Source organism: Balearica regulorum, chromosome 1 (assembly GCF_011004875.1).
Source record: "Balearica regulorum gibbericeps isolate bBalReg1 chromosome 1, bBalReg1.pri, whole genome shotgun sequence".
Lineage (NCBI taxonomy): Eukaryota > Metazoa > Chordata > Aves > Gruiformes > Gruidae > Balearica > Balearica regulorum.
Genome location: NC_046184.1, coordinates 100,735,577 through 100,747,704, shown reverse-complemented (window position 1 = coordinate 100,747,704; position 12,128 = coordinate 100,735,577). Strand labels below are relative to the sequence as shown.

Below are 12,128 nucleotides of genomic sequence, written 5' to 3'. Positions count from 1 at the left end.
CACCAGAAAGGGTAAAATGGATTTTTTATGGTCTCTTGGTTTTCTCTGGAATTTTTACATGAATAACAACTACTCTGTCTTTACATAAAAAAAAAAAAAGAGGAAAAAAGCAAAAAAGCAAAAAAAGATGTTTTGACACTGAGTAAGCCACACTGGAGATGATTCATGAGCTTTTACTTCAGTATGACTGTTGTTGCATCCTGACCTATACTTCCCATTTGAATTTGAATTCTCCTAGCTGCATCATGGTAGAAATCACGCTTTTGTCTTGTGTAAGATCTTAGAAAAAGAAGGATATTCCAGTGTAATGAAAATGCATAATTTTCAGTGATGACAAAGCCAATAATAACACCCTTACCTAATCTTTCTATATACTTGGGAGGGTTTGTTGAGAGTTACAGCCTCTACTTGACTAGCTGTGTTCTGGGTAGGAGACGATGAAAGTGAGAAATTGTCTTGTAAAAAGACAGGGAAACACAAGTACCCAAGAGAACATTTATGGCAAAGATGATTTTCAAAGCGTAAACAAAAGTGTGAATCATTGCCAACGGGTGTATAAGCATCATGACTGCTTTTTACTTCAATTTGCATAGCTGCACTTTCAGGCTGACTCTAGGTGACTTGGTACAGTCTTTCTAAACCCTACATTTTCCTCCTGTAGATAAGGCTTCATATCAGAGCATTACTGATCTAGTGTTTAACAAGGAAAGATATTTAGCAGTAGTGATACAGCTGCCTACCTCACTTTTGCAGTAGTAGTAATATTTGTATAATATATATTTTTGTACCAATTTTAAACAAGTTGGAATGAAGATCCTGCAGGATCAGGGAACTGACACAGAAGGGGCAGAAATTCTACAGACACTGAGCAGTGGATGTTTGTCCAATGCTTTCAACTACAAATACAATATACCTACAAAAGTAGGTATATTCATTTAATGCTGCAGGACAGAAAGTCGCTTTTCAAACAGTTTTCCTTATAAAATGCTGAAAACCCTACAGGCTGCAGAAAGCAGATGGTTTAATAATTGCCTCTCTGTTGCACTGAATCGTGATATGCTCAACTCTGTATCCTTTACCATCCTTTTCTCTATTGCTGAACACCTTGATCTGCAGCCTGGAAAGCAAAGAGGTAAAATAAGCTTTGTGAAAAGCAGAAAAGAGAGAAATAGTTTTTCAGTGAAACAATCAGAATCAGTTTATTTTTCCCTGACATTTCACAAATTACGATTTTAGAGCCCTGAATTTCTCCCCTCTTGTTCAGTTCTCTCCCGATGCAGTGGGATGAGATGCTCATGATGCAAACAGGGATGTTATCACATGTATTTTCAGTGTGATTCTTTTAAAAACAGTTATGAATAAAATCCCTTGCTATTGCCATCAGTGGGAGGCACCCATGTACCCAAGAATCCATCATCACACGTAGCTGCGGTGTGTTTCCGAGCAGTTGACGGGGCTGGGCGTTGTGGGGTGTTGATTGAGGCTGCCAACCGTAACTCTGGAAGCCTGGGCGTATTTGGGAGTCTGCCTGCACCGGGACTGAGCGATACTTCCTGCTGCGGGAGGGTCACACTCTTTGGGATTGATCAAACCCGAGTGAGTTACACAATGGTGTACATTGATAACAGCTGCATGTTGCCCACTGTGTGCTGAGCGAAGCTCCTTTGTTACAGAAAAAAATCCACTTCAGAAATATTCGACAGCATTCTGCAGCAAGTCTGAGTCCCTGAGCCTGTGAAACCCAATGCTTTGCCGCAGGTATTAATCAACTCAGTGTTTATTTAGAAAGAGGCATAAATCCAGTGCCCCTAAAAATTAACCTAATTTTTGACTAGGACTCAAGGTCAAGGCTCAGTTAGCTCATACTTCTGGAAACGTCTCAGCCAGAGTTTGCACGTGCATTCCCCCATCCACACAGTATTAATCATACTCCTGCCATCTCAGGGTGCTGGAGTATCTCTGCATTTCCCAAGCATAATTTTTTTTTTCTTTCTCTTTGTATTCTCCGAGTCCACAAGCTATGGACTGACCCCCCACTACTGTACCTAGCAAGTTTAGCACCTTCCTTTCTATGGCATTTTCCTGAACACTGCAGATCTAGAACAGGCTGTAACGTAATACTTGGCAGACCCACACTCCCTGTAAAATAAAACTTTGTTTACGCTTGTTATTGGAAAAGCTTTTAAATATGACCACTCAAGACTAACAAAATAGAAGGCAAGCAAAACAGTATCTCATACCTGCTATTCAAAATCACTTACCTTCAAGTCTTCCTGAATTTTTGCACTTGACAACTTTTGAAATTTAGGGGCAAAATGCCTACTACATTGGCCCCCAAATTATTTCCACATCAGCAAATCTGTGGTGTTTTTTCCCCCATATATATCTTGATGCTCCTGCTAATATTGGTGAGAGCTGAAGGCCATTGCTGAGGCTCTAGGAACGCCTTGTGCTAAGGTGACCAGATTAAAAGTGAAAAAAAGACGTGGGCTGAAAGGAGCCTCTTCCCCTTCTTAACATGTGCTACAGAGTGATGCCACCTGTATCAGGTCACAGATGTCACTGCAGATGGTGTGTCACCTTACGTAATCTGGCAGGGGCCACACAATAGTAGGGCACACCGTCTGGGTCAGATTATACAACAGAGCATGTGTTTGAATCTGATGGCACAAACCAGCATCCGGACTGGGGCCTGTGTCCTCCTATATGCAATGTGAACTACAAGGATTCAGAGAAATTCGGACCCCTTGCAGTTAATAAGATGAAAATATTTTACTTGACATCTCCAACATAAGCAATCACAAGTAAATAAAGAACAAAAGAATACATAAAGAATGACAGTGAAAGGTGGTGGCAATGGCCCGTTCAAGCCAAGTGCCAGGAGGTATTTTTACCCGGATTGGGTAAGGACACTGTGTGGCTCCCTGCCGTGGGCTGTTACGGATGCCGATGCTTTAGACTGGGTCTCTGTAACCAGGAACACCATTTCTGAGTAGACTCATCCTGTGTACTATCACTAACTAAAATATTCTTAAGCTACATAAGGTAATTAGGCTATTGCCAATACTAAATTATTTGTGGACAGGTGTGCTCATTTTTACTAATGAACATCACCTTTTTCTAGTGTTCTTATTTCTGATCAGTCTGACTAAACCCATCAGCTTTTTGTCGTACTTTATAAAGCCGCTGCCTTTATTTCAATTTTAAATGACTTCTAATGGTCTCTCGTACCATATACCAAGGACCACTGAAGGAATAAAGATCAAACTATAGTCAGCAAAGCCTATCTTATTCTTGTGCTAAGGGGCTGGAAATCAGTCTCTGTAAGGAATGTCAGGGAAGGTGCTCTGGACAACCTGTGGCAAAAGTCAGCTGAAGAAAACCAGACTGCCAAACATGGATGTGTCAACCGGGCTCTTCTTGGCCAAACTAGGACATCTGACTAGCCTCGCTATCACCTTTTTTTTTTCCCTGCTGCTGTCCCCTTCCCTTTTTATCAGCTTATACTTTCTGAAAATTCCCAGCTCAGACTGCCTGCTGGCCTTATCCGGCTTTTGTCTCATATCGCCCTCCGGATGAGGACCCTCTTCCTCGAGTCTGCTGAAGAGCCGCCCTCCTCCTCCAGCAGCCTCTCCCTCTGCCCCTCCTGCAACCACCGGAGGCCATTTTCTCTCCTTCCCCCCCTCCCCAGCCCTTCTCGCTCCCCACAGCCTCCCCCACCGGAGGGGAAGAGGAAGCGGCGCAGCCCCTGTGCCGCCTGCTGCCGTTGCCGGCGAGGGTGAGGGCCTCGCGGCATCCCGGACCCCGCATTCATGCGTGGGCGCGGAAGAGGGACGCGCGCCGCTGGCGCGGCTGGCGCTGCCATCTTGCGGCCGTTGTGCGGAAGCGACCGTTACTTCGCAACCGCCATCTCTCTACCGGCGTTAACGGCTCCGCCTTCCCCCCCCGCCCCGCCCCGCAAACGGCCACCGCGCTCCTCTCGTGTCACAGCCGTGGCGGGATGCGGTGTTTTCCAGCCATTTACCTTGTGTGGCCTCGAAAGAGAATGCACTGCCTGAGGACGTTTCTGGGGAAAAAAAAAAAAAAGAAAAAAAAAAAGATACCTCAGCTTTTGCCAAGATGTTTCCAGAATGAGGAAAAAAATTGTGAAATAGTGACCAGCTTCGTTTTTTCCTCTCTCTCAAAAAAAAAAAAAACAAACAAAAAAAAAAACGAACAAAAAACGGGAGAAAGATAATTCATCTATCTTGGGTCCCACATTGGCATCCAGTGGTCTGACCTGGCTGTGTGGGGAGGCAGAGCTGGAAAAGAGAACTACCTGTCGCTGCACCTTTCTCTACAGGCTTTTTTGGTCTACTTCTCTCTGGCATTTCCTCTCTCTCTGTGCCTATCTTGGTACCTTTTCCAGATTTTATATGTACACATTTGTGAGTGACTGTACTATTGTTTATCCTGATGCCTGTTCTTGTGTGTATCTGTCATAATACTACATGCAAATAATCATCTGTGCTGATAGTCTGTAGAAACTTGCATTGATTTTGGAGCATCCTCATACAGCTATGAAGAGATATGTCTTTGTGTCTGTCCTGGATTTGAAAAAACTGATGCCCTGATCTTTCTGTGGGCATCCATCTGTCTCTTTTTGTGACAAGGCAGACACTCGATGCTCTTAGGGAAGCTGTGTACACACGTTCTGTATCCCCCATAGCTTTTCCTGCACTTAAAGGCAATTGCTGGGTTCACATTTCTGCATTGAAGGCATCACAGCAGGGGTGATCCTGCAGTGAAGGTACTCCATTTTATTTGCCATCTCAGCTATACTCGATGAATCTTTTACAGATGGAACATGGCACAGCCAGGATACTTGTATTGCAGCTCACAGCCCAGACATTTGTATGGAATTATCTTTATGTTAACAGCGAAATAATGAACACGAGAGCTAGAGCTCAGGCAAGGCCTCAGAAATTTGATTTTATGCACGTTTCTGTTGGCTTCACCTGTCAGTCACAGAGAGCTAATAGAACTGCTGAATGCCTGCATTACTCTGTCTTTCAATAGACACTGTGAGATATTGGGATAGGTGGGGTGTCCTCTTCCCTACTGAAAAGTGAGGTCAGCTGCATCACCATTCTTGTCACCTTGTGGGACAGCCTGGCTTGAGGGTCTGGTGACTGGGGGAGTGACTTGCCAGCACATGGAAGTTTTCAGCAGACAGAATAACACCCCCCCACACACACCCCATCACACTCTGGTTATTTCTGCCTTGATTTAACATTATTTTTTTTAATTGAAATTGTGGGAAGGAACAGTTCTTACCAGGAACATACATTTTCACACATTGAGCAAATTTCAAACCAACCTTCACTGCTGCTGTCTATCACTTCACTTCTCTCTCCTTCAAGATTTTGTTAATACCCAAGCATCAAAAGAGTGTGTGGAAGAGAAATTGAAGAAACTCAACAGTAGCATTACTTGTAAATTCCCCAGGGAAATATTCTTGTTGTACACTTAGATGCTTCCTCTTGGAACTATTATTTCTGCAACACACCAAGATGAATTTATTTCTTTTTAACAGTTGCTGCATTTCAAATGTTGCTTCTTGCTTCTTTATGTGTCTGTCTCAGTCCTTTGCCCATTCTGCCTTGCAAGGTATCCAAATATGTAGGAAAAAAAAATAGCATTTTTCATTCATTCGCAGGAAATGTGGATTGTTCAAATGTTTGTTGATTTACATATGCATTCTGTTGGCAGCCACTAGGAAAATGGAGGTTGTGTAAAACCCTTAGAAGACCCAAATATGGGTAGCCCCCCTACTAAGTCCAAAGTATATAAAACTTAAATATATTTATTTACTTACAAATACAAATCGGGTAGTTAAAATTGGCTTTCCAATTTGAAATGAGCACCTGCTCTGTGATGTTAACATATGTTTCTCTGGAAGTTTTCAATGGGGAGGAAAAGCCTGGAAAACAGCCATGCTGAATTGTTCCTGATGGCTTCTGAAGCTGTTTTATGACCAATAGAGATCAGACTTTAATCAATAAATCTGTCTCTCTTTTGACTGTAAAATGAAAAAAGTTTGCAGTGCCAAAGCCGAAAGACACATTTTTTCCACTATTCAACATTTTTTTTCTCCTCATGTTCATTGGTGATGGAAAAGGAGTTTTGTAGAGATTAAATACATTTCATAAATTATTTCCCATGGGAGATATTGTTGGCTCCTGGACAACAAGCTTGGCATGTTCCGATATCCATTTTGTGGAAAATGCTTAATAAACATCAGTGTGGCAGCAAGAAAAGAGTAAACACAGTTGCTGAATTGTTTCATTTCAGTCTGTGGAGGGAAATGAGCCAAAAGAACTTCAGATAGCAGTTAGGATCTGACTGGTACATGCTGCTGAGACAGTGGTATTTGCCAGACTGCCAAGGAAGAAAGAGGAAAAAAGTTCTGATGCAGTTTATGTTGCTTTTCAGATTGAAGTGCAGTGTTCAGGCTATATAGATAGCAAACCAGCTTACTTCTTGGGGCTACACCATACTGTTGCAAACCCTTGTTTTCTGTGAATTGCTTAGGCTTATAGGTCATATCCTTGATCTTCCCTCACTCGTGAAAGATGCTAGAAGATTTTTGAAGGAATATATACTACAGACATAAAGAACCAAACTCTAGAAACCCCTCCTAGGAGGAGAAGAACATAAATGCAGGCATGGGGTAGCTGTATCCTGTGCCTGTGGTCAATTTGAGGTGGTGGAAAGGCAAAGTTTTCTGCCACTGAGTTTATGAGAAGTGTAAATCTAGGAGGAATGTGGCCGCTTTTTTTCCAGAGATCACCCTCAAGATGCAGATTGTTCCTGAACTAGAGGCAGTAAAACTGATTATTTTACTTTCAGAATTGCTGGTGTAGAAGCTGAGTAAAGGGATTTAGGGATGAAATTAATTCAATGATTGTTCTGTCCGGGGCAAAATGATGAAAGAGAAAGAATCCCCGATTTTGAGGCTCTGGAAATAGGGAATGCAAAGAATCAGGGAAATGTATGTTTTTTCTTTGTTGTTCATGTCACTTTTTTCAAAGCAAGTATCTGATTGTACAAAAGTGTGAAGCCGCCACAGTTCTAGAGCAAACAGAAGACTGAGTTTTGTAAATTGAAGGAAAGGCAGAAAAGACTCCTGTGCCAAACAGGGTCATCTGTTCAAGTCTGGTGTTAAGTGGCTGTTTTATATGGGAAAATATGCCTGCCTTAGGTGGATTATGATCTTGTCAGTTCTAAAATAATCCTTTGGATGAATAGGCAATGGGTGAAGAGAGTTAGAAATTGGACAAGCTTCCCAGGAGTGGGATTTAGTCTCCAGTCTTAAGCCATTTCAGTGCCAACTCTCCAGGCCACCAGCTGCTGCTCTGGAAGGCTGCAAACCTTCTACAGGTGCCATGCCGTGTTTGCAAATGGATGTCTCTGAGGACATCCATTCACCTGAGGAGACTTCATGTAGCACGACAATCTTCAGGCAATTGTCGAGCTGTCCTTTTTAATGAACTGCACTTTATCTTAATGAAACATAACAAATGATTGTTCTCTAATGAGAAGAAAAGACAGACCACTAAAGGTACATTTGATTTCTAGGATTTTGATCTCTCATTAGCATGTCTTGCCAACTGGGCTGTGTACGGTTTTCAGAGTACTGATTTTAAGATGTGTTGACCACTCAGTTGCCAATGAAGCCAACTAGAAGCTGAACATTTTGTATTTCTCATAGTGGCTTCTGAGTTCATGTTATTTGCAAGTTGCACTTTAGAGTTTAGATTACAAGTTGGAGATTTAGCTTTACTACTAATGGAAAATATTATGTGCTTACTTCAATATTATTGCTATTTTTTATATTGACTAGCAGAAATTAAGTGTACAGTTTCAAGGCTGGCTTAACCCCTCTCACCGCAGAGAGAGGGCAGATCCTCCGTCCCACACTGCTGCCCATTCCTTTAACAACTGGCTGAGCAGTTGCTGATGGTGAAGTAAGGGTAGCAAGTAGTAGTGCACTGCAGGGGTGAAGGAGGGGACAGTGTTTCAGCAGTAGCTCAATAGTTCTGTTTAAGCTGGTTGCAAAACCTCAGGGGGATAGTCCATCTCAGTAAGCACCATGCAAAAATCTTGCACAGATTTTGGGCTGAACTGTGGGTTTTGCTGGCTTTTGAGTTCTTTTCTCTTTTAGTACTTTGCAGTCCTGATGTGCCCAGTTTGTTACCTTAGGCTACTTGGGACAGGATAAACGTTCATTTGCCACCCCTACTAAGAGACTTGGTAAAGAGCAGGGCGATAAGAGCTGGGTCCCACTGCAAGAGTTAAGTAAAGCACTTCATCTGTTCGGAGATCTGCAAACTGAAATCATAATGCTCAGTCTCTGCTTTCCTCTCACTTCATCTTGTTAGGAAATGTGAATGGATACCTTATTCTGGAAACTTGGTTCATCATCTGTCTTAATATAAACAGGACAAAGTGTCCTTAATTCTGACTACTATTTTTGCAAGTCACCATGACATAATGGTGCACTGAGTCTCTTACCATAGAAAAGCAAAACACTGCCTATTCTTGCGCGGCAGTATTGCATTCATATATCACAGTCACTGCTCTGGTTAATCTGCTTTCTACGATTTGCTGGTTGTTTATCAGAAAAAAGTTCCTCTTAGGATACTCTTAGGAATGTTTTTTTCCTTGTGTTTCATTCTCTGATTAGGAGAATAAAAATTACATTCCAGGTAAACCTATGCTCCCCCTTCCACGTTGCATCTCTTCTCGGTGTTGTGCAGCTAATTTACAGGTTGTTAAATGCTAGTGTGCTATGGTGTTTCAGCTCCATATGTTTAAAATGGTCTTTAGATGCGCTCAGATTTTCTGCAAAATTCCAGCCTCTGAAGCATCTCTTCATCCCTGGCATTTTTCTGTTCTTGTTTTTATAATGGCTGTGGTCAATTTGCTTTGCTTCGTGATCTGTGGCAGAGAGGGGTCTGTAGTTGCAGGTTGTAATTACCTGAAACTGCATATTATTTTGCTCGCTAGAACAAGGCCTCTCATTTTTTGGTACTAAAAGTGTGGTATTTACCTTTATTTCTTTTGCTTGCTTGGTTGTTTGTAAACTGTTCCAATGAGCTTGTGCACTGTTAGCATGCACTGGGTTTTGTCTTTGAAAGAGAAGCATTACAAACTTTTCATGGGCTACAGAGGAGGGATAATTTTAAAGAAATATTTTAATGGTAGCAAAGAGACAATGTTCTGTATTTAAATACAAGGACCTATCAACACCTCGCCCAATACAAGCAAAGTGTATTATCTTGTCTTTATTCTTCTGCAAAGAAGGATCACTTTAGAATTTATTAGTGACAAATGCATAGGAGATGAACCTGTTTTCGTAATGGTAATTTATAATGATACTATAATCTGCTCTGTGGAATGCTCTCTTACCCAGAGGAAATGAAAACAACTCTAGTATGAAGAAACCCTGTTGCTGTGGGTGACATCTAGTTGCCCTCACTGATATTACAGACTCGTTAATGGAAGTGTTCACCATTTCACTCTGCAGGAGTCCCTCCTGAAGACTTTCCGTGTGTGGGCTAGACAATTAATTTCTGGAAATATGCCATAGCCAAGGAGAGAGGGGTAGTGCTTAGATGTTCAGTGTGCTTAGGCAAGGCCCCACAAAGGTAATATTGAATGTTATGACATTGGTGGCGTGAAGGTCGTGGAATATGTCAGTGCATCCAGCCTTTATTTTTGACTAAAGCTGATTTAGCAGAGGCAGTCAAAGGAACATTGAGCATGTTTTGGAAATCCTCCATGGAGCAGTCTTTTCAGCACCACAGCTTAGTAGTAAAGTTCTTGCTACAGCCAGGAATAATAAAACAGTGGGGTGCTGATAGCTGAATGAAAACAACATCTAATTACCTCTTTCTATGTTAAAGACTCCCGTCTTGGCTGATGTGTCTTTTGGAGGGAGGGACATCCATATGCAGCTTGGCCAGGGGCACGCCAGTCCTCGTTCTGCAAAGCCCGCTTGTTTGTCTTTGCCATATCCTTGGAGCAGGGCTTCTAAGCACTCCCTTTTCCAGCTGGGAAACAAATACACAAAGCAATTTTTACTCATTTATTTTTAATGGACTCTTTTGACTTCCTTGAGGTCAGGACACAAAGTCAACACATTTATGCATTAGCATGATATGATCTAACCTCAGGTCCCCTTCAGAGATCTTGGAGATCCAAGGTCTTGAGACCTCAACAGCTGGAATATCCTCTCCTTCCCCATTCCACATCTCCTGCTTAGTGAGGATAATAGCTATAGTTTTCAGCTAAGGATGATGGTAACATCTAAAATATAGCTTTCCCAAAAGTCTCTGGAAACAATGTGGATGGTTACTGTTAGCAGAGAAGACAGTTTATACATGTTGTTATTCCTTTGTAGCTGAGGAAAATGGTTGGAAATGAGGTAACATTGATGAATGTGCAGATAGCTGAACATGCAGAAGTATGGTAACACATTTACCACACAGCCTGCAGTGTAGTTAGCTTTTTATCTGATTTGCTATTGTTGCTGCTACTGTTGGGCCTGTGCTTGGGTAGGGAAAGAGGAGGATCCAAAGGCTCTTGGATCTTTTCCGACATGTAATTTAATCAGGTGTGCTGATACTTTGATATATGTAGGCTGGGTGAAACTAGACAACCAGACTGGCTCGGGAACAAGTATTAAACTCTATCTGGAATAAATTCTCATTAGAGTTATTATTTATTTTCCCTTTTCCACCCAAATGATGTGCAAATTGATGTAAGCTGTTAAAGGTCTTATTAACTACACCTTGTGTTTACCTTCTCCAGAAACTCCACCCTGGGAATACACCAGACCTGCTGGAAGCACTGTGTGACTATCCCTGGGTCAGGCTACAAATGATCTTCCATAAGTTTGCTGAACAAGAAAGGATTAAATGATGAACAATGTTGAATGTGATAGGTAATAGGGTTGAAAGTCTTTGATATAGGCCACTTTATTCAGTCTAATGCTGTTAAAGTTTTAGGCGTGGTTGGGAAAGGATTTTTTTTTTTTAAATCAGAGGCAGATAACTGTTCAACTCCAAATGGAAAAAAAAACAGTGGGAATTAGCTGTCCTTTGGTAACCTCCTCCTGGAAATAATGTGTATCTGAGAATTATTTCTTAGCCCAAATGAAGTTAGTTGGGAATTTCAGGGAACTTCTGAGGAGACAGATGTCCACATCACAGAATTATTATCCCAATATGCTTGGCTGTTAACAGTCTCAGTACACACAGTGCTGTGTTTGCTTTCATTCCTCTGTTTGTTTGTCTTTCTTAGGAAGAAGCCTACTGCTGGGACACCTGAATTACTTCTGCATCTGTTAGACAGGGCTTGGGTGTTTCCATTTCCCTAACTTTCAGTATTATATCTCTAATTTCCTAGATAAAGGAAACAAATGTACTGTCAATTTTGATAATTACTGAACTTGCTGATGGCTTGAAAAGGATAAATTTGACTGTGTCAGCTAAGAAGGTGTGTCCAGTATTGCCCAGTTTTAAGCCCACAAGAAATCTTATCACCTTTCATAGGGAAGCGGGCATACTCAAGTTATTGCTTAAACAACATTTTGTTAATAAAATGTTTTGCAATTCAATCTGCTTTTGAACAGACAAGGCAGGCTAAATGAAATAAAAATAAAATTAAGAGTGGTGGGAGGATACTAGATCTTAGACATGCACATGCCTTGTAAACTTAGGGTAAATTAAATAGATAGCTGCAGAGCTTAGAAAAAGAAAAGAGAAAATGAAAAAAAAAGTTGGTATTTCCAAATGTTACTGAGGAATGTTGAAACAAGACTTCATTTTTAGTTTGGACTTGTTGCATGATATTGTGCTGTCCAAAAGTAATTCTGTATCTACAGACAAAAGGTTTGCTACTGCAGATCACAGAAACAGAAATTATATTAATGGTTGGGAAGACAATACAATGTAGCCAGTTAATGAAAGAGCTTGATCTGTACAGAAAATTATTTTAGGCAGATACACACATATATAGAAAGCAAGATTAATTTAGAGACCTTTGTCATTAAAGCAGATTTTTGTATGGTTTTGTGTGGG

At 41.3% G+C, this 12,128-nt stretch overlaps 1 protein-coding gene and 1 long non-coding RNA gene across 2 annotated transcripts in view; one reads left to right on the top strand and one right to left on the bottom strand.

The window, feature by feature from the left end:
• Positions 1 to 946: 946 nt before the first annotated feature.
• Positions 947 to 4,065, bottom strand: LOC142604101 (uncharacterized). The gene is made up of 3 exons (XR_012838006.1): positions 4,025 to 4,065; positions 2,262 to 2,718; positions 947 to 1,662 (listed from the first exon to the last, which is right to left on the bottom strand). It is a non-coding gene; the product is annotated as an uncharacterized LOC142604101 (long non-coding RNA).
• A 283-nt stretch (positions 4,066 to 4,348) lies between these two features.
• The window catches only part of GABRR3 (gamma-aminobutyric acid type A receptor subunit rho3), a 38,831-nt gene continuing 31,051 nt past the window's right edge, over positions 4,349 to 12,128 (top strand). The window contains exon 1 of the mRNA XM_010304748.2: positions 4,349 to 11,544. The gene's annotated coding sequence lies outside the window, so the exon portion shown is untranslated. The remainder of the gene's footprint in view (positions 11,545 to 12,128) is intronic.